Raw genomic sequence first — 26178 nt, 5'->3', positions numbered from 1 at the left:
TGAGGTTCTATATATTTAATAACTATAGCATTTTAGCAGTGTTTAGTTACTGATGGAAGCCGTCATATCTTTCGCCATGCAAAATTGGAGATTGGGAGGTTCATTACGATAACCTGATGGCCCCGAACCAGACCAATGCTGCCAGTGGTGATTGGTAAACCTGCCACACTGTTTTTTCTGTAAATGCCCTTTTGTTTTGCATGACCAGCATGTAGGGAGAGAGAAATCACTGTCCTTTACATGGCACAAAAGTTATATCATCAAGTTGCTACATCCGATGGTCTCTTTCTGATATATTTTTTTTTTAAATAGAATATTTAGTGCAAGAAAACTTTCTAGAATTTTAATATATTTCATGTCTAACCTGTATAATGTGCTTTTGTAAAATAAAATAAAATATTCCCATATGGTAATAAGGTTTTTTAAATGTAAAAATATAAATAAAAGTAGATGCTTCTGAAAATACTTTAAGTATATTCGACTATGCTTCACTGTGTATCCAGATGTTTCATAAGCCTAAACCCCCTGAGGGTGTAAAAGCATTGAGACAGGCCTCACTTTGTTCCGTACAGTGAAGGAAAAATATCACATCCCTGTTTGGAAAGTCACTGCCAAACCCTAAAACCAGGTTAAACACATTTCAGCGAACATGGAGAAAAGATTTTAGTTTAACATCAGAATGAAAAGATACTATGGGTCAGTTCCATTAATATCCTTTAATCAACAAGTTTTAAATTAACCAGCTTTTTTTGGACCTGCTTCATTTTTTTTTTGAAAAGCAACTACCTGAGACTTCATTTCAGTAATTCTGTTCATGTCTAAATAGTCAAAAAACAGAGTCAAGCTTATTTTAGTTGTTGTGCAAATGAAAAGCTTTACCCTGGAAAGATTGGAGTTATGTGAATCAGCCGGTAAACTGTATATTTTGGAAGCTGATGTTAACAGGTCATTCAACCCAGTAGCAGCGTCTATGTACATGATGAAGACAAACTGTACTCCACTGCACCAACTGACACGTTCTTCCATCACTAACCCCTAGAAGTCATTATGTTGCCACATGGTCATGGCGATGGTCAGTGTAAACGGCGCAGGGTGAAACTAGCTCCCGATGTCAGCATCTGAGCCCGGTCTGTTGATCGTCTGGCTGTGTGATGCAGGCCAGCTGGAATCCAACAGTCATTTACATCCTCCTGTCAAACAAGAACCTCCAGCCTGTCAAACTTTGTGGAAAGATGACAAAAACTACACTCCCCAGAGCTTTCCCTAAAGAAACGGCTTGAAGAAAGGGCTAAATAAGGGTAGAAATCTTGACAAATGTTTGGAAGGAAGGTAAGTGCTGCTAATAATCTGCAGCATTTGATGTTCTTCTGTGTTTGTTGTAAAGAAGACAAATCTGTTCTTTCTCCATGTGGTGCTGTCACACCTATGAGTTAACACAGTGTGCAAGATATAAGCTACTGAGGACACGTAAGAGCCAGGGTGGCACTGGGACACCCAGACTGAAGCCCGGCCACCCAATTTTAATTGGCAAAATATATTAATAAATAAAATTCACAAGCAGGCATATCATTTGTTGTGAAAAAATGAGGTCCATAATAACCTGAAGTATACAGTCCCATTGTTTTCAAAGGAAGATCCAAAGATCAAAGGCGGCAAACCTGCAACCATTAGTCAAAAAAGTGTAACGGCTAATGCTAACTCTTTTGATCTGGCAGTACGTGGGAAAGGAGACCAAAAGGTGTTTGTTTTTTTTAATGGATGCCAATGAGGGAAAGCCTTATCATTTAATGTATCAACAGCCTATGTGCTAATCTTCAACATGTTTTACACCAAACAATACTTTTGGATTGAACTACTTTTAGAGTTTACCATGAAAAAAAAAATGCTGTTGGGGATTCAGCTTACAGCACATCTCATTCATTCCTATGGGATCCGTAAACGGTGATAGAGTTTAGTAAAACTCTGACTGAAATTCAATTACATCAACGCTTTAATGTGATTGGTTATTAAGGGACACATGATCCAAGTTAGCTGTTACGCTTTCTCCAATAGTAAGTACAGACCTTCTCATCTCCCAATAGTAAGGCAATCTCTGCCACAGATGGCACAGGACCTCCCTGAAGCACTTGATTTAAAACCTGCCATCTTTGTCTACAGCGGCTCATGCACGATCAGTTGTACAGTATACAGACATGAACCTGCAGTAAAAGATTAGAGATGCAACAATACTGTTGGTCCATGGTTCATTACACACCTCAGTTTTTTAACCACAGTTTGGTTCTGATCATTTGGTACATCAGATTGTTATTTTTTTGCAATTTAAAATGTGCTTTTTAAAACAAATTAAACTCCTGAACACTTCTGTACGATTGGAGAAAAGCATGGATTTTCATGTCTAGTTCAAATTTCTTTTGAGAAAAATATTATTTTCTTATTTTTACCCAAAATAGGATGGATTGGCCATTGTTGAACGCATTCATAATGGTGCCCCTTCACGGAGAAACTTCACAAATGCATAACAGAAATAATAGAACTAACAACGTTCCAGGAAATCCCTAATATGGCAAAAAAAACAACAACAACCAGCTATCGCTGTCCTGATTAAAAAGATAGAAAATGTTTTGAATGACAAAACATGAAGATAGTAAACACTGGATTATGATAATATATGGTTTACCTGTGTTACTCAAGCCATATCGGGTATATTCATAATAATTATATTATAATCCAGTGAAAATCGACATTTTACAGTAAAAAGATGCATCAGATCACAAAAGGAAGTTATTTCAAACATTCGACTGATGTTGTAGAGTTAAAACATGTTATATGTTCACTTTTGTTGGACATCAGGTTTGTCAAGGTTTGTCAGGTTTCTCGGCATGAAGCATTGTTCAATGTACTTTATAAACAGGGAGGCGTTTCCTCGTCTAAGTGCGTAGACACAGGCACATAAGCAGAGCCAATTAAAAAAAAATAAAAAAAAATAAAAGGAGTCCCCGGAAATTATTTAAACACACCCCACCCCCAACAAAAAACAAACGTAGGCATATAAAAAAAAAGTACATATTGAACCAAGGGATGTCGTACCGAGTATTATATTGAGAACTTTGTAATTCCTAGTAAAGACAAAATGACATTAAATGAGAGTCCATTTGTTCTTTTTCATATATTAGTCAGTTTCGTGTTAAAGATTTCTTGGATTTCTTTAGTCACAAAACAATCAATCAATCAATAGACTGGAGTTGTGTGGATTACTTGTATATTATTGTGATGTTTTTATTAGCTGTTTGAACTCTAATGATCCATTGGTGTAATGCTAAATTTCTCTAAATCTGCTCCGAAGAAGATCTTGGATGGCCTGAGGGTGAATCAATTAGCATTTTTGGGTGAACCATTACTTTAACTTTTGTTTCTAGCACCACGTTCTGCTGGATAGTTCACCCAAAAATGAAAATGATGTTATTGTGTTACTAATTGATTGCATAATTTACATTTTTGGGTGAACTATCCCTTTAAATGTAATGTCATACTGAATTTGTATGACTATTTAATCTGTGGAAGAGAAATTAATATACATTTCGGTTTAATCTGTGGATTAAGAAAAACAACACACACACACACACACACACACACAGCAGAAAATTAAAGCCATACAGGTTTGACATGAAGATGAGTGAATTATTTTATTTTAGGGTAAACTGTCCCTTTAGTGTACACTTAATGATGCAGCTAACTGTGTAAAATGGACAAATATTGTCTCATAAAAGATAAAAGATGTGATATGCCTAATTATATACACATTCCCAATTACAGAGAGTAGGCACGGTAAACATCCATCCTAATTCACCAAGGTCCACCCACTTGTAAATTTCATTATATTAAATCGAGCTGTCATGGTCATCTTCACTTGTGATGTAGAGTGGACTGTAGGCATCTCTATGTGGGTCAGAGATATGTAAGGCAGGGCTGATGGTGGCTTCAGCAGCCGTGTGCATTGTACCTGGTCATTCATTATAAAACAGTCCACAAATAATGAATGAGGATGGTGAGTAACTTGAGGATGAGGTGGGATAGAAAAAAACCACAACCTCATCTCCCTTCAACTTCAAAAAAAATAAAAAAAAAATAAAAAAGACAATAAAAAAAAAGAAAGATATTAACCTAAGGTCCAAGAGGCTAATAATAAAATAATAAAACAGGAAACGGAGGCAGCTATAAATTAAAAAGAGAAGGAAATGACCACCATAATTTGGAAAAAAGTATCATCAGTATCATTTTGTATCATCTTTCCGGGCCTGGCAAGGAGTAGTGGAAGAAGAACACTCAAGTTAACAGACTCTTGAGTGGCCTTGATGTGTGTGGAGGATTTCTCTGCAAACTTACTAGTGCAAGACCACATCTCCATAATTCAAGGACCACTCTTAATTTGCGCCGGTAGCCAGATACTCTGCCTAATGTTGATAACACTGCAAGGAGTGTTGTACATCTGTCTGGAGAGCAGGAGAGGATGTTTACTTTTACGTGGAAAGAAATGAGTGTCCCAGGTGTTTCATTTAAACAATGGAAAAACACTTACTGTGAGTGTTTCTGCTGAATTTTATCTTCACAGACACAGGTGTTTGGAATGCTGTGGATCCACATGACAGGACCCTCGCAGCCCAGCAGGTATGGATGCCCGTCCCCTTCACCAACTCCATCTAATTAATTAAAACCTCCACAGCTCAACAACAGCAACAAGAAAAAACATTGATTTTAGTTAGCGAGTCCTGAGCACATCTGGGGCGATAAGGTCATGGAGTATTCAAGTCAGTAGTATAGGGACGAAATAAATGGCCAATCATCATCTGTCTTGGCTTAGGTGATGATATGATATTGGCATTTGGAATTATGACTCCTGCAAACTTCCTTTATAGAAACTTGCCGGTTGGCAGAGACAGAATCAGTGCAGTCTCAGAAGATGTGTCAGATCAAATTTGAAAAAGGTACCTTTTGGGGTACAATTTTTTTTTTTTTTACTGGAGCAGTTTTAATTATTTACAATCAATATTATTAATACATTTAAATATTTTATATAAAATATAAAATGTTCAAAAATATATAAATTTATGTGTGTGTGTCTATTTATATACAATATAAATATAAACAATACACCCCCATATATACTAAGGCTGTCAAACGATTAAAATTTTTAATCAAATTAATCAGAATTTTCAGTGGATTAATCATGATTAATCACTATTTGCAATTACACCTGAATCCTAACCATAATCATAATTTTCATTTATTGATTCATCAATATGTGGTTCTTTTTTTCTGAATTTCAAAAGTTTAACATTTACTTGGATCAAATTTACCTGAGCACTATATCAAACCATGCCATTTAACTACAGATAGTGTAAGAGTTTTTAGGTGAACCAGTGGTTAAATATAGCCACATATCTATGACATTATGCATAGAGAGACTCGAAAGAATGAACTAAGAAACACAAACATGCGCCACCATCACATAAGCAGCACTCTGGGCACTCTTGTTTTTGGGAGATGTTCATCTGCTCTGCCACAATACTTTAGGATCGATATTTTCACGTTCTGAATGCTTCAAGTGCCAGTAAAACCAAGTAAAAATGCATATGCTTTTCCAAACAGCTGTAATTTTCGCTGCGTTGCATGTAGGCGTTCTGCGCATACGCAGTGTGAAACACAGGACGCTATAACAGGAAGAAGCTCCAGCGTATCAACTACCAAAGTTGTCTCTGTTTATCGAGCTTGGCATGAATGTATTTGAGAGTAACTAGGGGATAACCTTAACCTCCTTCGGTGTTTTCGTCATTGCGCTCGCCGCTGTTTTTTACTATCTTGAGAATACAGAGATCGACGAGACTTTCCTGACCTAAATAATTTGACACACTGCGTATGCGTGAAACGCGTAAAAAAATTTGACGTAATTAACAACAAACAACTAATTAACGTCGTTAACGCGCTATTTTTGACAGCCCTAATATATACTAGTAAACAGAAACTTTTATTTTGGATGTGATTAATCACAATTAATCAATTGACAGTGCTACTGTACTCTACAAGCTGGAAAAGTAGCTTGTTCCAGAAAAAGTTAAGTTAGTCAGTAGCTGCTCATTTGTTTGACCGTTTTCCCTGCATGACCGCGAGGCTGTATGTGTTTGCGCAAAGCAGTTTGGACACTTCGGTGACACATGCAGGAGTGAATGTATTATGAAAAACAAAAGAATGAATAAATGAACAATACAGGATGAGAAAAGCTTTCAAGGCTTCTGATGTTTGACTTCAAACACGGCAGCGCAGTGAATCAGCTGGGAGAGGAGAGAGGGGTGGTACGATGAAGAGAGACGAAGATGGAGGGGGGAGATTAAGAGAAAGGTCAGAGGAGGATGCATCCTGTCTGCTCAACTCAGTGGCATGTCTGCGCAGTGGGGCGTCTGTGTCTTTCCTCTTTATTGTACAATATATAGTAACTGATCCCTCAGTAGAGCATCATAGACGCAACATGCTGACTTGTTGCTCATGAACTGACAAGTACTGCAATAATGGCCCTCGGCCGGGGTCCCGCAGCGAACATATTCCCATCCTGTACTTCCCCTGTGTCAAATCTCGGTCACGAAATGCCATCAAGACTTGCATACACTGATGAGTTAACTGTGTCACCCTGGGGAAACCGATCCTGGAGATCCATTTAGTGTTAAGAGATTGCGCCACATCCATCAAACCTCATCTCAATGTATGAGGCTCCTTTTTACCTTCCGAATTGAATTCTAAAACTAAATTTCTCAGCTGTCATGCTAAAATGAGATGTCGCAATCACCTTACGTGTCACATGACCCCTACCAGAAGTATAGCTGTGCAACAGGGCTGGATGTTGAGGAACAGTTTGCTAATGAACCACAAGAATTAATCTCTTAATATTACCCATGATTCCCTTACCTGGCACGCACATCCCAAATCAATCTGTTTGGTTATGACAAGGGCAAGGTCTCAGTGATTGCACATATGACTCATGACAGCAATTGTTGAGAGGCGATGCTCTGGCAGGCCAATGCCCTTGAGCTTAATGGCTTCAAATTAAACTCCAGTTGCATTCTGGGATACTGGAGCATTGGAAATGGACTTGGAGGGGCTAATGGAGTATCAAAACTGCTGAAAAAGTAGGGGTTAGTAACTAAGGTAGTAAACTGAAATAACCTTGCTGCTATTAAAACTATATGTTAATAATTTTGAATATTGTTGGCCACATGCATTGAATTGTCAATTGTATATGTTAATAATTTAGCATATTGTTAGGCATATGCATTTCACGATCATGTTAAATTATATGAAATGTTACGATATTCAATGTAAAATGTTTAAAGCAAACCAATTGAGAATAATGTTTGATATAATATTGATATAATATTTATCAGTATTGCACCAGGTTAACACAATTTGATATAGATTTTTGATTTATGTCTTTTGACAGTAGTCATGGTCTTTACGACAGAGCTGAATTATCTTCTTTCACTATATTGAGCGAATCCACGTCAATCACATGGTTTATTCCTACAATCCTACACGTCATTCATATATATACATATATACATGCCATTATCAGCAAAATACACAGTGCATTCAGCAGACATGAGTGTTAAATCTAAAGTATTGGAGACTGACAGCTGAAGGGTCAGACACCATCATTCGACCATCATGAGCTAAATCAAATTTGATTCTATTATAGTGCTGTCTCCTCCACACAGACCTGCAGACAGCGAGATGGAACCCACTTTGAGCACACAGGCATTATTTTAATATCACACATTATTCATCACTTTAGTACATGATCAACAGTCTCAGGGAAACATAAAACAGAGCAGAATGGAATGTTCTAATAAAATCATGGGATCACCGTCCAGTTACTTTTGCCATGGGTCCATAATCCTTGAAATGTTTGTCACATCTTTGGAATGACCTACTTTTTGTCTTACCCTTGCTCCTCTGTTATCCCTATTTTATTCACTTGGATAGCTATTTAACAATCCACTTTTTTACATTGAAAAAATATAAGAAGGAAAGAAAGAAATCAAGAAAGAAAGAAAGAATTAATATACATGCTGAAATTAAAGCTTTGCCGTTTTTAAATTATGAAACAGAAAACCAATGAAAGTATTGTAATACTTCACAATGTGTTTCATGTCTTGTAATTCTTTCCAATAAAATATTAAAAAATCTATCAAATTAATTAACTAAAAATATATAAAAATACAAATAATTTCTTCTGCACAATTGTTTAAAATAACATTTTTTTTAAATAAAGTATGTTAAAAGCTTAAATCTCACTAGATGTTTTATTACTAAAACAAGAGATAATTATTTATATTACTTTTCCTTCTTAGATTTTACTGCAAGACATCTTATTAGTGTATGCAATTGAAGAAAACAATTTTTGGCATTGCAAATTGGCTTGATAAACACTTACTTGTTTGGCTTTGGTTGTCTATGACTTGTAGGAATATTAGCAAACTTTTAATCATTCATAACTTTTTCATCACGAATAAACAAAAACTAGAAGCTAGGATGCTCCATCTCCTGCATCTTTAAAAGCAGATGAAGCAGGGAGAGATAGAAAAAAGGAAAAGCGGTATGGGATTCAGTGCTGTTTGTGATGCCCGTGAGCAAAAAAGTTTTATAAATAACTAAGAGACATATGCCTGAGGCTCATTAAAATTAAACAAGCTCTCAAACTGAAAACATACGGCGTCAGAGATATTAATAAAAACCAGACCCCAGGGCGAGTCAATGCAGGGCATGAATGGCAACAGTCATCTCAAACCCAGCATGGTAGACATGCGACATATACCACCTGTGCGCATGTGAGTGTACATGCGTGCACCTGCTGTGAAGAAAGAAAAGAGCTCTGTGTGAGTGCTTGAAACGACAAACATGATTATTGGTGATATGTAAATGACTGATTGGCAGTCTATGAGAAAATGTGTGTGTATTGACCCTCTCAAAACAGACACAGACACACACACAGGGCACACCCAGAAAACCAACACACAAATGACAAACAGTTAGAGCTGATTATAACCAACACTAGTGTCCAAAGGACAGATTTGAGTTAATAACTGTTATCTGCACAAGTAGAATCAGACAAGTTGCCTACACAGCATTTTGTGCTGCATTAAAGGAACAGTTCACCCACATATGAATATTTGCTGAACATGTACTCACTTTGAGGCTTTCCAAGATGTAGATGAGTTTGTTTCTTCAGTGGAATAGATTTGGAGAAATGTAGCATTACATCACTTGCTCACCAGTGGATCCTCTGCAGTGGATGGGTGCCGTCAGAATGAGTGTCTAAACAGCTGATTAAAACATCACAATAATACACAAGTAATCCACACAACTTAAAAGTCCATCAGTTAATGCATTGCGAAGTGAAAAGCTGTGTGTTTGCAATTAAGTAATACTATATTTCTCTAAATCCACATGATATGCAAGATATGAGTCCTAGTGCACATTTGCATGCATTAGTATGAGATAAGGAGCCACTGATGAGTAAAGATCACTGATGTTTCAGTGTCAACAAATGAGTAAAAAAAAAAATAATCTGAGAGCGCCAGTGAGACTGCATGGGAATTGTACTCATAGAACTATATTACAGATAAAAAAGGAAAGTGTGAATAAAAGCCAGATCCTTGCAAGGACTTGATTTCATTTATGCTGAAATTAACTTTTTTTCTGCACCATTGTTTCACATGCTTTTCTTTACTTTGTTAACGTTTGAATTTCTCAGCCAGTTGTTGCAGTGGCGATGTTGATGTAACATTCCTGTAGAAAAGTGCTAATGTAAAGAGGAAGGTGTGTGTGTGTGTGGGTGTGTGTGTGTGTGAATGATCCAAAGGGAGGGCTGAAAGGTATTGGATCCTGAGGCAATGATACAGGCGGACAGAGCACTCTGAGACAAACAGAAAGAGGTGTGTGTGTGTGTGTGTGTGTCTGAAGGAAAAAGAGAACAGACAGTGTCAGCGCCGGAGGCAGGAAAAGCTACATATCAGATTCTACTTTAGATTTCAGCTGTAAAACACAATGACAGTTCATTAATAAAAAACCACACAGATGTGAAATCAATGCATTTGTGACACATTTGGATCGGAGGAAATGTCATATAATAAAAAGCAATAAATCATGTATTTTTAGGCTAAGAAAATGTAAAAAATTTCTCTAAGCAGCAGCAGTATTAAACAGGGAAGTAACAGTCAGTAATGCCAACTTAGTCGTGGCCTAATGGTTAGAGGGTTGGACTCCCAATCGAAGGGTTGTGAGTTCTAGTCTCTGGCCAGACGGAATTGTGGGTGGGGGGAGTGCATGTACAGCTCTCTCTCTCCACCTTCAGTACCACGACTTAGGTGTCCTTGAGCAAGGCATCGAACCCCCAACTGATCCCCGGGCGCCGCAGCATAAATGGCTGCCCACTGCTCCGGGTGTGTGTGTGTGTGTGTGTGTTCACTGCTCTGTGTGTGTGCATTTCGGATGGGTTAAATGCAGAGCACAAATTCTGAGTGTGGGTCACCATACTTGGCTGAATGTCACTTCACTTTATCAAATATATGAAGTTTTCAGTAAGTTTATTTGGGTGAACTATTTTTTTTTTAAGAATTTAGCATGTTTTGCATTTAGGATTAAAAAAAAATTGTTTCCTATTTTAGTAAATATGCAAAAACACTGCATGGTCCATAAGAAAAAAATGTTTTTAAAAAGTACATGTAAAAATTCTCTTTTTGTTGTTCCCTCTTCCCTCCCCTTTTCTTTCTCTCCAGCAGAGCGTGAGCTGTGTGCCGTTGATACAGTAGTTGGGAGTTTTTTATGAGCGGCTGCACTTACTCCCAATATTTTCCGCTCAAAAAGTTTCAAACCATGTCTCAAATTAGCAGAAGCCTGGCTCTGTGTACTGGGAGCACCACCTAAGGCCTATAATGAAAAACAGTTCCATCTGGTCAAACTAACAAGTCCTGCGCTATTATGTAACAGCTTATTATACACTTGTTTTGAAAAGTTTATGGTCTATTTAATGACATTCTATTAACACAATTTTTGTATTCTCGGCCAAGGTCTTCTCAACACGCCGTCCTAAAATCCATAAGGGTGGTAGAGTTTCAACTCTTGTGAAAGAACCCCCACCCCGTCTTTTTTCCGGTACCAATTTACCAAATCAGAGCCCTCGCTGAGAAACAAATAAATAAATAAATAAGCAAAGAGTAAAAAGATGAGGTTTGTTTGTGTAGTCAGCGGCTAATAACTAACACTGTGTCCCTGCACGGCGGGCACTGATAGCACTGTGACTAGCAGACTATTAAATCCCTGTGCTATTTCATCACTTCAAAAGATGAATCCCTGAGGAGATGAGATAATGTGCCTTTACGCATGCAAGCGGGAGGGAGAGAGAGAATGGGAGAGACTGAGATGATGATGTCATAGGTGTGCCTATATTTAGAGGGATTAGAGGTGAGGCATCACTGCTTGACTTCTAGCAAACATCAGCAGCTTTTGCTCAACATGATGACACTCTTTTTATCTCTCTTTAATTCTTTCACACATTCACAGACATGTAATTGTGTCAATGACGTATCTTTCTGTCCTATTCAAAAATGCACTGAAATGCAATTTACAGATGCAATCACTTGAATACATATTTCTAATTTCTGAATGAAACCTTTGAGATTATTTTGAGGAGAATAAGGTAAGTGTCCTGATTTCATTGTTATCATTGTTAAGAGGACCTTGAGTGAATTGGCATATTATTTGATATAAATGTGTGATGTTTCTTTACTATTATTATTTTTTTATTATTTCTTAGAAAAAAAGTAATGACATAAAAACAATTGAATGAATAATGTCATTTATTAATAATTATTTGATGGTTACACCACACAACATTTTTTAATCATTCATTTGAAACTTTTCCACCTATTTTGATGAGAGCAGTAATTAACGGGGTCAAAAATGCAACTAAAATATGACATGAATATTTGATTGATCATTACTGAACTGCCAATTTGAACATTGTTAATAAAAATACACTTTAGATCTTTTAAAATAATATAGGAAAATAAACTATAAATGGTAATATATTTATTATAAATAATATTTGTTAAACAGCCATAGCAATATGAAAAAATACACCAAACTACGCTAAATACAAGTATGCATTTGATTTTTGATTTTATACATTGGTACTTCTAGTTTATTTAGACCATATCCTGTGTTGCCCTCTCAGATTCAGCGTCCAGTATCTCCAGTTCCTAAACTGTATGGAACATAATGAATCATTTAAAGCTACTGATTGGGTGGGACATGTAATATGGTGTGTGCGGATCCTCATTCACAAGTAAGTAAATACGCTTGCAAGGTTTACAGTGTTGCTAACATTTGAAGGGTGTGTGAGCATGTGTCTTTCCAAACACCATCTGAGGCGGCATCACGTGCGAACGCACAGCAAACAACATCCAAAGTGTTCTGACGGAGTGGCTACCATTTCACCTGATACACTGAGCCATGGAAACATGACGTCAGATCACTGGTGCACAAATTTGTGCACTTGTGGATTAGAAAGGAGGCTATGAGCTTTCAAGCCTTTATGAGTCACTTCTACGTGCAATTTTAAAGCTCTTTGTGGATGTTTGGAGAGAAATCTATGCATGCATGACAGGTTAAATGACTAGTGTTAGCCTTAGCATTTAAAAAATAATTTACTAATGCATGTCAATGTTATATATTTTTTTAAACTCTTCAGAGATAATGGGCTTATGCAAACAGCAGGGCACCTGTAAAGCCACACCTTTAATGTCTACGCAAAATGGGAAACATATTTTGCAGGTTGGCATTGTGACTCGGGGGTTTGATGTCAGAGCAGCACACTTGGCCTGTCAATCAATTCTGCTGTAATAATACTCTTCATCGCTTTTTCTTGAGGCCAACATAGTATTTCTTAAATGGAAATCCATCTTAGCTTTTGTAATGCACAAATGATGTTTCTGTGTATATGTGCATGTTTTGAGGAACAGTTTGCTCTATGTGGGTGTTTCTGTGATGGACTGAAAGACAGCAGATTTCACACGTACGCTCATAAACATGAGTACATAGTTCCACTGAATATGTATTCATCATGTTGGAATGGATAATTGTAATAAACTGACTGTCACTTAATTGGAAATTAATTGTTTTCCAGGTTTCTTTTAATAAAATTAGAACTGCATTTTAATTACACAAATGCACATTAACAAAATAAAAATGAATTGTTTTCAAATGAATACAAGATGGATGATTTTATTTCTCGTCTAATCAAATGTGGTTTAAAAATGAAGATACTCATATTTTGTCAAGATCTATGATTAAAAAAAATACATTTCACACGATGAACCACTTGAATACATGTATTAACATTAATAATCATTTGAAAATAATTTGTATTTTTTTCCGCATATATCATTTTATGTATTCTAAAGAAGTCTCCAAGAGGCAGCATTTATTTGATCAAAAATACATTAAAAACAGTAACATTGTGAAATATTATTCCAAATTGTTTTCTATTTGAACATATTGAAAAAAATTTAATTAATTTCTGCGATGATGAATTTTCAGCAGCCATTATTCCAGTCTTCAGTGTCACACGATCCTTCAGAAATCATTCTAATATGCTAATATTATATAGTGCTCAAGAAACATTTATTGTGATTATCAACAATGAAAATAGTTTACTGCTTAATTTTATAATTAACTAATTATAATTACTGCTGATAGTTCAAAACAACTTGGTAATATATATATATATATATATATATATATATATATATATATATATATATATATATACACATACATATACACATACATACACACACACAGAAATACACACAAGATTCCCATGATCCCCTTAATTAACTTTAAATTCAAGGACCTTTCAAGGACTTTCCAGGTCCAATACCCTCAAATTCAAAGACTTAATGTGGGAACACATTTCAAGTGAGAGCGAGGTTATCTTGTAAGATACATTGTTACAGTGTTTCAGTGTCAAACACAAAAGCTTTTTTGCATACATTTTTGGCCATATGACATCTGATATTCTATTTGTTGTATTTCTGTTTTGCATAAAACTGAAGAATATCCGGTTCATCCTTTACTGTATTCTAAAATTATCTGATATTAACTTTTGCAACTTTTGCAATGAATCCTTGCTGAAGAATAGGTTTTACATTGGACATCAAGTAAAGACGTCACTAAAATATTTTATCATACAACAGTCAACAACATTTTTGGGTTTCAGAACTTTCTTCCTGTTGTGTTGCCATGGCTTTTTGCAAAAAAGGATGAATTGGAGTTTTCCGAGAGGGCATAAATAATTGATTGGCAAATGGCTTTATCAGCCCTCAGGCTGTATGGTGTACCCACTGCACGGTATAAATAACGCATCATGCTAATTATGCTACGTACACACACACACAAACACAGACATTGTAGCTCAGGTCAGCTACTGTAAACACACCTGAGCTGATATCATCCAACATAATCCACATGACCGTCCATGTGACCTGTGTTGAAGAGGAATGTTGCAAACAGAATTGCAGTTGGGACTGGACTGATTGTTGTTTACAGGGCGAACTGATGCTGTTATTGACCATCAAGCCATTCTTGAGGAAAGTAATGAGAGACAACTGTCCAGTCAAGTCAGATTATTACGGGACGCTGGGCACTTTTGCATATACCCACTGCGCAAAATTGTTATGACCATGTAAAAATGTTTGAGCATCAAAACACAGAATGAAGACATGATAGGTGGCACTTCTAGAACAGATAAAGATTTAGTCAAATATTTAGACAGACTAAAATAGGCAAAATACATATTATAAAATGTGTTTGCAGGACAAACCAAACTGCTGAACGTGGATGATGTGACAGCGATGGGGAGTAATGTGAAGTGACACTGCGGTGACATGTCGGCTGTCTCCAACAGGCGTATCATTCACACCAGTACAGGCCACAGCTTGACATACTAGGTTTGAAGGCCAAAGGTGACAAAAAATAAAAAATACTGTGAGCAATGTTCCTTTTCTCTCTCTTTGTCTAGGTGCTAACTGCTTTCTCATTGACATTAAACAGATTTGACAGTAGATTTGCTTTGGTATGAAGCGAACAAGTCAGAAGGCTGTTTTATATTTTGGAAAACACCTCCAGGTTCATTTTCTTATGCTGTGTTAAAACCACAAGAAACCATTGCATACGGCAGGGAGACTGAATATTGGAATATTGAATATTCACAATATCCTTACAATGATTATCCTTACAATGATTGACCGAAGACAATAACAATAGATAACTATAAAGTTTTAATTATCATTCTAATTCACTGAGAATAGGTAAGTTCACATAACAACTAGAAAGATAACAACACATAGAATAAACATGATTGGAATCGGTTTTTAGAAAGATTTTTTCCAGCTAATGAAAAATAAAAACACTGACAGCCAATGAGAATTCACCAGTCTTTAGCATTTAAAGCGGTAGTTGACCAAACGGCCATGCAGTCTCATAATTAACAAAACAATATTGTGTGTTGGTGTGGACATTGATATCACTATCCTTATAGTTATCGTTCTTGGTTAAGATTTGGTAAGATGAATTCATTTCAGTGAATCATGAATCAATTTAGATATGATTCAGTGATTGGTTTGTTAATTTTTTTGTATATATGCACTGCTATTACTATATAAGAACAACATATAAATACTCTTAATATTCATACATTTTATATTTTTAATTATATTTCCAGTCCTGATTTTATTTTAAGTTCAGCTTGCTTTTTTAATTTCTACTTCTGTTCTATTTATATATTTCTATTTAGATTTATATTCTTTTTATTAATGTAGTTTTAATAATCTTAGTACTAAACCTATTTTATTTCATTTACCTTTAAAGTTTTTGGTTTTATTACTTATTTTGGTTTTTCATCTAATATATTATATTTTATTTCAGTCTCACTTGACTCACCCATGACACTAGCTCAGTCAGTGTGTGTTATTCTGTTGTTATAATATGCCATTTTTACTTTATATTACACACACACACACACACACACACATACATATACATTATATATATATATATATATATATATATTTATATATATTCACATATACATATATACACACATATATATATATATATATATATATATATATATATATATATATATATATATATATATAGATAGATATAGATATATAGATAGATAGATAGACAGATAGATAGATAGATATCTCACAGCGAATCTACTTTCAAAACATCAAGACATACAACATGTTTTCGTCTAATTATACTGTGTGTTTTACCCAATCATAATCATAGTCCTTTCTGAATAAATGCCGGGTGCACTGGAGCTTGGCTAGTTCCCTGGCAGACTTGAGAAACTGTCTGATAGCTTGGCTATACATAGACCACAGCAACTCCCCTCATAATGTTAGATTTGTATTCCACTCCATTTATCAATGTAACACTTAATACTTGAAGCAGGACTTGAAGTGAACCGTGTACTTCATCTCGCTATATCTGACCAGAACCCTTAGTAAATGTCAGCAAGCGTTCAGCGGGCAGATAAAACCTCCGGTCAGATCCGGGTTTGTGCACTCCAGTGGTTTTGGCGCTTATGCTAATGTGGGAGGTTGATTCGGAGCCTGTTGAAAACTTGAACTGCCTCCATGTAAATATATGAATAAATGGCAGTCTGATTGTGTGTGGCGGCAAATGCTTTGGCAGAGATGAGAAAGAAATTACGCAGATTTTCTCTTCTACTGCACAGTTGAAGGGTCAAACAGAGGTTCAGGGACACACTTATCACTGCCATCTTGATTTGTCATTACAAGTGAGTGTCTGTGGTAAATCATGCCAGCTAAAGTGGCTTACAACTTGACAAGAGCATCTAAAAACGATCAACAGAAATGCAGCCTACAGAACGAGTTGTAAAATACAGACGGTTAACCTACAAAAACAACTGCACATGAATATAAAACGTTACTCTCTGGACTGCCAGATGTGCAAATGCAAGCAAATACACATTATTCAGAGTTAAAAAAATGGAAGATTGGTTCTAAATTCAACAGCATTTTTAACAAACCCGATAACTTTCTTGTTGGGTTAAAGCAGTTTAATATGCTAATGGGATATATATGCGCAAATAACATGTATTCCTGAAATGCACTTAATAACTATGAATGCTATCATAGCATTTCTGCTGTTTATGAAGTCAAACAACCAAGTTCAAATAACCTAGCTGTTGTGAATTGGTTTTTCATATGAAGATGATTAATTATCAACTCATAAACAATCATAAATAATTCATACTACTCAAGAGTACCAATCTGCAGATGGCAAACAAAAAGGCTTTTTCTCCAAAAAGGTTTTGTTTGTCTGTGCCCAGTGGTGTGCTGAAACAAATAAAAAAAAACATCTTTATGTAAACAGACTTTAATAATACTCTAACGGGCAGAATGAAATGAGTTTTCTTATGGCAGTTACATTAATATCCCTTTAAACAAGACATCAATCTCAGGGGCTGGTTGTCCAGTCAAATGATATTGTTTTTTTTTTTTTTTCATTTCAGTTTTATAAATGACCCCAGGTGTATTGGGAAGAGATGAATAAATCAGAGAGACAGATTGCCTAGAGAAGAAATACGCCATAAATAGCCATGCTAGTGTAAGAATAATTACGCAACTGCAACTGTTGGTGACCTCATTACAGATCCTGCAGGGTAAATATGCCACAGCCATCAGCATCTAATGCATAAAACAGCACTATTCAACATGACCACAATCATGAGTTTGGTGACCCAACTTCCTAATGAGAGAGTATCGCAAATTAAATTATATATCAAACCCTGCTAAATGCAGCTGTCGAGTATGTAGGCAGTAAACCTGCACCTGAATGCAAAACACCACTCTTTGTAGGTCTGGTGCAGAATCTGAATTTTTTTCATCTATAATAAATACTTAATATTTAAATGTATTATTTATTTTATGCCAAAATATTTTTTTGTTCTCTTTCTTTTTTCATATAGTCAAACACCTTCAACATTTCTCACAATATATTCTCTATAGTTCAGAAAATGGTAGCAAAATATGACAAGAACTCAGAGTTAAACTGTGTAAGAACAAATTCATCTTGATATTGTCACTGTCAGATAACATTGATTGAAAGGAATGTAATGGATAACAATCAACCAAAGAGTATTCAGCTGTTAAATTTAAGTACACAATTAGATAATACCAATTTAGGTCAACCAATTACCAAGCAATGTTTAATTTAGTTTAGTCTGTGGTGTCAAAAGATTGTACTAGTAATTAAAGAAAAAAACACTTACACTATGAAAAATGTTCCGTAAAAATTTAGGGTAATATAACATCAGTTGTGGTTGCCGGAATTGAAGTGTTAAAAAAAATATATGGTTGCAACATTTTAGGTTTTAACTTAAATTTACAGTCAAATACCATCCAAAACTGATATAATTTCAATATACCAACCTACTGAAGTACTGAAATTTGTTTTGGTAATAAGTGTCACATGATGAACCAAAGCCTATCACAAGCAGCATGAAACTGAAATAATGCAATAAGCATTAACAACATGAGATGTAACATTCAAACCTAATGTACAAAATTTATAAGAAAAAAATAAGAAAAAACTGTTATTTAAAACAAACAAAAAAACTCTGTGAATGTCAATTTGTGGTTATTGTAAATTATACTTTTTCACTTCCAAAAACGGTATACTACCATAAAATTACATGTAATGTCTAATACGGTTTTCACCGTATATAGTAGGGAAATTTACCGTTAACCATTTAACAGGTTTTTGCCGTAACATTTTTACAGTCTTTTATTGTTAAATTAAGTAATTTTTTACAGCATACATTTATGAACTAGTGTACTGCATCCTCAAAAAAAATATATATATATATATAAAAAATGATATCTGGTGTCTGAATAATCTTTGGTTTGACTGTATATCAGACTGTATATATTTTAGTTTTGACTGACTCAAAGACCACTTATTAATGCCAACTCTGAAAATAATTAACAAAATTTCAGGATCTGCTAGTAATAATAAATAATGATTATTATAAATGCAAACACTTTTGGTTTTGCCCCCATTTTCATGAAATGAACTCAAAGATCTACTTTTTTTTTATATTGTGGCCAGCCTAAGGCACACCTGTGCAATAATCATGCTATCTAATCAGCATCTTGACATGCCACACCTGTGAGGTGGATGGATTATCTCGGCAAAGGAGAAGTGCTCACCAACACAGATTTAGACAGATTTGTGTAAAATATTTGAAAGAAATTGGCCTTTTGTGTACATAGTCTTAGATCTTTGAGTTCAGCTCATTAAAAATGGGGGCAAAAACAAAAGTGTTAGATTTATAAATTTTGTTCAGTGTATATTCAAAATGGTATTGTAAATGCTTGTTCATACATGACTTCCTTCTCCCCATGCCACACTAACACTGTCTTTTGGTTCAGTCCAGAGCAGAGCGGTGTGTGCTTGTGGCATCATCACAGGAGAGCAGAGCGGAGCTGATGACATAACTTAAGCCTGCTTTACTCCACACCCGGAATCAGCACACAGCTGCAATTCCCTGTATTTCAGATTACACTACGTCATCATTTTAAACTCCCTCTCTTACACACGCATGCACACACAAGTGCAGACAGACATACGACACGCACACGAGTATTGTGGTGACATCACTACATTTCTGCCATTCCCCCAAACACATGTGGACAAACATATAAACAATGACATCATGGATTTTACCACTGGCCTGATTTTCACACAGAAAAAAAAAAACAGCTTACAACCACAAGGAAGTTAGAATGTTCCATCATTACTACAAACAGAAACCACAGAGCAGAACAAAAAGCCAAAACCAGGGGAGCTGCCAAAGACAGAAACAGACACTGTTGCAATAAATTCTTCATTCGTTTTAAATATAAATTCTTTTTTTATTGTTTATTTTTTTGGAGAATAAAGCCAGCATACATGACTTACAATAACTATATATAAGCCAGGGTTTGCATTAATAAGAAAAAAATAAAATAAAAAAACTCCACATTTATACACATATAGGTCCCCACAGTATCTGTTTTCCAGATTGTATATTATGATTATACCAAATCGAGGACTCTTTTGCAAATTTGCTAGAACATCCAATGAATTTGCAAACATCGCACAAAATTTTAAGAGAGTTACCCACAATTGTATTGTCAAACCTAAGGGCTTTCTTAGATAAACCAATAAATAACATATCTTGTAGTCAATGTGGATGTACAGCAGATGTGTCTATGTGGCGCCAAGTAATCTCAAAGTTTAACTCCAACCAAGTCTTAATAGAGCGCAGCTGATATGCCCAGAAATATAGTTGAATGTTAGGAAATGCCAAACCTCCTTTGGCAGGACTTCTCTGTAATGTTTTAAAGTGAATTCTTGGATGTTGGTTGTTCCAAATGAATTTAGTTATAATGGAATTCATCTCTTTGAAAAAAGTTTTATATGGAGAAAGAGGAATCATGGAAAATAAAAACAGAGGCCTAGGAAGAACATTTATTTTAATGTTTGCAGTCCTACCTTGCAAAGAAAGTAATAATGCGTCCCCATCTCTCTAGGTCTCGTCTAATATTATTGAATAAGGAACTATAATTTTGCTTGACCACAGCCTAAAGTGAGGGAAGGATTTGAATTACCAAGTATGTGAATGCATTAGTAACTGTGATTGAGGACAACACAGATGCAGTATCGCACAGCATGGACAGTGGCAATAGTACCAGTTTCTCCCAATTCATTTTATAACCACTTACTTTACTAAAATCGTTGAATATTTTAAGACATTAAAAAATAAATTGGGGAAGAAATATTAGACAGACACAGTAAAATATCATCAGCAAAAAGAGAAATGTGGTGTTTCAAGTTGTCTGTAGTAATGGGGGACATTATATGATCCTGACGAATTGCTTGTGCCAGAGGCTCTAACGTGAAGGCAAACAGCAATGGTGACAATGGGCAGCCCTTCTTGTGCCTCTGTCAGCAGAAAAGCACTCGAGCAACTCATCCCTGTTGAAACCCGTGCAAAAGAATTTGTATAGAGAGTTTGTACCATATGTATAAAATGTGGGACCAAATCCAAAACATTTCAAAACTGACCAAAGATACGTCCACTCGACCTGATCAAAGGCTTTCTCTTCATCTAGCAAGAGATAGCACATTGATCATCAATTGGATTGGGCATGTCTATGATATTCTAAAGACGTCTGACATTATACATAGCACAGCATCCCTTTTAATATAAATTCTTTAATACTGTAAAAGGGAATATAAAGTGAATTATATTATGATTAAATCTATTAGCTACAAACATCGTAAACATGTCTTTTTAGGCAAGAACCACACGTCATGTAGGCTAATAAAATGTTTAATGGGACAAAAATTGCATTTAATGTGATTAAAATGTAATTAAAACATTATAAATGGATAATTATATAGGCCTAACACTTCGTTCTCATGTTTATTCAAACAGTGAATAAATCGTGTACAGGACTGACATTATCACTAACTTCGTTCTATCGCATGTATTGTTATAATCACTGAAATTGAACACACTGCAAAACGAACTGCAAAAGCATTCGACAAAGCGAATGAGTTTCTGCGATGACTCATCTGAACTCAGCTCTGAAACTCTCAGGCCAATCAGAGAGTCTCTGATTGGCCACTGCATTCCTAAGCTCAACAGAATCGGGTGTGATTGGTTATAATTTGCAACACTGTAAAAACGCCTAAAAATGAAATATGGTGCAACATGAGCAAATCTTAATTTAATGCTGTGGTCAACACTTTCTATTCATTTCAACTTTTTATCAACCGACGTAATAGATATAATTTGTTTGTGCAGAGGCATTTTTGTACAATTTAGTGACATGTTTGCCTCAAGCCCCCTTGGCCAGGGGAAAGTTCAGCCTTACACATGCTTCGCCTATCCGTGTTGGTAACCATCATTCCCTGATGGAGGGAACAGATGTTGTGTCCTTCATGTCACAACACAACAAATTGCCTCTGAGTGGGTTGAGATGCTCCTCGACTTTCTCGAATTCTCGAATTCTGCCCACCTTATTTTATTGGCCTTTTATCAAAGATGTCAGAGGTGTTTGGGCTACCAACAGTGACCCCAGTGTCATTAACTCAACACAAAGTATCCATTACCTCCATCAGGGAATGAAGGTTACCATACGTAACAGAGATGGTTTTAGCGCCATAGAGAAACATTGGAAGATCCGAAGCTTGCATCGTTTTTATGGGGTATTTGCTTTATAATGGAAAAACGACGTTCCCGGGGTACTTTTAACACTGATTCCAGGTATCCTGAGAGGATGTGCAATGGAATTGCTTTTATTCTATTTCTTAAACCCAAAGAAAAAGGACCAAAATGTACCAAAGCATTTATTTTTTGGTTGTTATACTCTCATTAAGTTTACAATTTTCATCTGCTCAAGCAGAAAGTTAATGTCGTCTTGTGCTTCAGCAAGGTATATCTGGCTAAAATGAGCTAAAGTTAAAGTTAGTGTGTCCATGCTAAAGTACAAACCTAAATAGCGGACTGTTCTTGCGTCTTATACAGTGTAGGGCAAAAACAAACAGACAAAGGTCAACATTTCACTGTTTCTTCATATTAAATTGATTAAATGTTAATTAATTTAATCGTACCCTGCGATACAGTGTTGATCCAGGATGTTGTCATCCACGATCATGATGAACGTAACATGCATTCTCTCCCACTTGCATTCTGATCTGTAAACCCTCACTTCCAAATAAATGCCCACAATATTTATTTTAAAATCTTTTTTATATCCCTCCATTTAGCAACTGTTTGTCCGAGTTCGCAACAGAAACTAAGGGGGCGGGGCTTACAGATAGGTCTATTGCGCTGCACAATTGGCACATGACATCTGACATATGTGGCCATGCATGAGAAAAAAAATGAGTGGCCAGATAGAAAACAGTATATGGGGCCTTTAAGAGCATTGGAAACTCTGACATACTACATCACTCACAAGAGCAGCTCATGCTGACATTGTCAAGGAATGATAGTGAACTGATTGCAAAACAATGAAGGAGAAAACAGATGCACGCAGCTCCCTCTACATTCAGAAATCTCTGAACGTTTGGAGCAATCTTCAAAAGGATGGGAGCAATTCACAGAAGGATTGTATCAATTTTCCACAGGTGAAAGGGAGAGCTTTTTACTATTCACAGCTTGACGGCTCATGGACCCCTGGGAAAAGCTGCATGGAGGAAGGAGAAAAAGAGAAAGAGAGACAGAGAGAGAGAGAGAGAGAGAGAGAGAGAGAGAGAGAGAGAGAGAGAGAGAGAGAGAGAATAAAATACAGGAATAAGCACCTAAACGAGGCATAACGTTTTTTAAGAGGTGGAAAACAAATGGACCAATGCAGTATAGACACACACAGAGGATTACAAACACACTCAGACAACACTGGGATTACAGAGAAGCACACATGCCTCCAAAAACACACGTCACAGGATTACACCAGCACTCTTTGCGACATCCATCATGGTTTTCCAGGCAAAGCTGAGGGCATCAGCAGCGACAATGACATCATGCCATGGCCTAATGCAATCTTTCCACTTCCGCTGCAGTGATGCAACTGCATGTGCGATACGCAAATTACACACTGTTCACGCAGACTGAGCAATGCTTCAGAGACTGCGATTCTGAGAAATGCAAATGCTGGGTTTATCTATTTTTATCTGCTACACACTAGCTCAACTAAAAGGAAGAGTTCTGTCTAAAATGAAATCGAATCTTTACAACAGTTTATAGTGACTATGGAGTGTCAAGCTTCAAAAAGGACAGGAATTAAAAAGCACACACACTAACAAAAATTATAATATGACTAGTTCACTATATTCTGAATGTAGCCTAATACTTAAACAATTATTTGTGTTTGTGTCCCTCACACAAAGCTATCGTACATCTTCATGATCAAATACATTGGCCACATTTGAAAATATGTATACAAATATGTATACAGATATGCACACTACTCAAATTGCATATAATAATAATAATAATATTAATAATAATTTCAAAATATACATGATCAACAAAAAAAATAAACATAACACCATACACGTGAAAAGAAAATATATTTTTAAGATGATAAACATCATACACAATTTATTAGCACATTGTAGACATGCACATACAAAAAATAATTAAGTAATTGTTATATTTTTTATACAAAATTTAATCTTATTTAGAACTAGCTTTTATTTTTATATTTGTTGTTGTTCTTTTATTAGTTTGAATAATTTTGTTATGTACTTTTCAATTTGTATATTTATATTTAGCTTTAAATTGTTATTTCATATTTTTTAAACATTATTATTATTAACATTATTATTGTTATTATTATTTTACTTTATTCATGTATTTTTTTATTCTCCAGGAGATTCACTATTCTTTGAACACATAGCTGAGGATTATTTAGAGACAGTTAGACACAGGCATGTAGTTTATTTAAAGGGCCATTTTACACACTTAGTGGGGGGTCTGGCCCTACAGTGACACAAAGAAAAAAAAAAAAAAATCAATAAAAGCACCGACATTTTGTTTTTCATTCCATTAAACTTCACACCAGTAAAGACTCTCTGAAACAATATTTTGTTGGATTTGTGGAAAACTTTACAAAATATTTAATCAAACTGTGGCATATTGGATTAGAATCACACGGTTTTTCAAAGGCTTCAAAAAGCTCCATGTCCCAGATCTGAGTTGGGGGAGAAAGAGTCAGACTGACCCAGCTGACTGAAGTGGAGTTGGAAAAGTAGGTGGGCGCCACAGAGTGCTAGAAGAGCCAATGGCCCAGTCTGACAAATCACTTCAGCAATCAGGTCAAAGACAAACCGCAGCGGACATGCACACACAAGCACACTCGTACAAACTCAATTACACTCTCTCTGTCTCTCACACATGCACAGGGTGCAAATTGCAGGGGGTGGGGGTCTTAAAACTACATATTATTTTGCAACGCTCACAAACAGAAGTTGCATCTCCCTGAGGAGGTAACCATAGAAACAGAATGCTGCTCAAACACTCTCCGTTGTGATTAGTATAAGGCAGTAAGGGGACAAAACATGACAACCACTGTCATTACTTTTAACTTTATTTGTATAATATTTTACAAAAAATTATATGATAAACACTAAAGGCATCAAATGACAATTTGTGGGTTAAAATATGAACCTTTACAGGAAAGTTACCAACTGATTATCTGCAAACACTATCTAATTCTAATAAAAAAACAATGAACATTATTAAAACAATATTAAATTATTAATAATCTAGATTTGCAAAATGTAAAAGTTATTATGGTTCCTTTTTTGTGTAGAGTGGATCAGCTAATGGTAAGGTGTTTATCTAATTTCTACAAATTAGGCAATTTAACAGTTATATGGGTTGGATTTAGTTTTTTTGCCATTGAGATGCCTGATGGGGGAAAAGGTCTCATTTAATCTGAATTCACCCTTAAATAAAATAAGTAAAAAAAATACATAAATGAATAAATAAAACACAAATCAATCAATCAGTAACTACATAAATAAAGAAATACAAAAACCTATTTACTTCATTTTATACAGTTTTTATAACTGATGGTGTCCCCAAAAGGAGGTTTTGACAATTTTAGATCACTTCAAATTCACACACACAAACACACAACCAATCACACCCATAAAGCCATAGCTCTTCACTTTGATTGGCAGGCAGTTTCTAAATAAGGAGGCTTTGCATGATGGAGAGATTGTGGTGTCATTTCTTCCAGAGAGTGAAGAAATTTACCCATCATGCTGCACAGTGTTCCGTATAGGAACACAACACATACAATTCACCCTCTCTAGAAATAGCTGGAAACTTCAGGCAAGTGGGAAGTGGAGTGCACAATCTCTTCTCCTCACAGCGGGACTAAAATCAGCTCAGTGGACGAATTCAATCACGACTCTAATAAAATGCATGGAAATGTGGGGGTGCGTTTCAGTCCGTGAACCCGACTTTGA

The sequence above is a fragment of the Carassius auratus genome, chromosome 4 (assembly GCF_003368295.1).
Source record: "Carassius auratus strain Wakin chromosome 4, ASM336829v1, whole genome shotgun sequence".
NCBI classification, from domain to species: domain Eukaryota; kingdom Metazoa; phylum Chordata; class Actinopteri; order Cypriniformes; family Cyprinidae; genus Carassius; species Carassius auratus.
The sequence above is the reverse complement of the archived record's forward strand: the minus strand, read 5'-3'. Positions refer to the sequence as shown.